The sequence below is a fragment of the Oryzias melastigma genome, unplaced genomic scaffold (assembly GCF_002922805.2).
Source record: "Oryzias melastigma strain HK-1 unplaced genomic scaffold, ASM292280v2 sc00316, whole genome shotgun sequence".
Taxonomy (NCBI): Eukaryota; Metazoa; Chordata; class Actinopteri; order Beloniformes; family Adrianichthyidae; genus Oryzias; species Oryzias melastigma.
The window spans coordinates 15,198-15,938 of NW_023416922.1; the positions used below are offsets into that span (position 1 = coordinate 15,198).

The 741-nt window shown below is 33.9% G+C and overlaps 1 long non-coding RNA gene across 1 annotated transcript in view; it reads right to left on the reverse strand.

The window, feature by feature from the left end:
• The window catches only part of LOC118598307, a 2,484-nt gene extending 1,749 nt beyond the window's left edge, over nt 1-735 (reverse strand). Inside the window, exon 1 of the long non-coding RNA XR_004947438.1 lies at nt 55-735. This is a non-coding gene — a long non-coding RNA (uncharacterized LOC118598307). The remainder of the gene's footprint in view (nt 1-54) is intronic.
• Between the last annotated feature and the right edge of the window lie 6 nt (nt 736-741).

Genomic DNA, 741 nt, shown 5'->3' on the forward strand with positions numbered 1-741 from the left:
TTTTAAAATAAAATAAGGGAAAATGTTTTTTTTTTTTTTTTATAATACTTAAACCTTCCTAGTTAAAACATTATTGTCTTTTCTTCATGGCTCCCCTACTGTGGGTTTCCCTTGCTTCTCTCCTGTATGAGTTCTCATGTGTGTTTTGACCGAAACTGCATGACTAAAACGTTTGTCACAAACTTTACACAAAAAAGGCTTCTCTCCTGTATGAGTTCTCATGTGTGATTTAAGACTAGATATTTGACTAAAACTTCTATCACATTCTTTACACGTAAAAGGCTTCTCTCCTGTATGAGTTATCATGTGTGATTTGAGATGAGAAGTCTTATTAAAACTTCTATCACATTCTATACACATAAAAGGCTTCTCTCCTGTATGAGTTCTCATGTGTGTTTTGAGAGAAACTGTACGACTAAAACTTATGTCACATACTTTACACGAAAAAGGCTTCTCTCCTGTATGAGTTCTCATGTGTGTTTGGAGAGAAACTAGATAACTAAAACTTCTGTCACATTCTTTACACAAAAAAGGCTTCTCTCCTGTGTGCGTTCTCATATGTGCTTTGAGATTAGATTTATCATTAAAACATTTGTCACATTCACTACATATAAAAGGCTTCTCTCCTGTATGAATTCTCATGTGTCTTTTCAGACTGTCTTTACTCCTAAATATTTGGTCACATTCTTTACACAAAAAAGGCTTCTCTCCTGTATGAATTCTCATGTGTCTATTGAGATG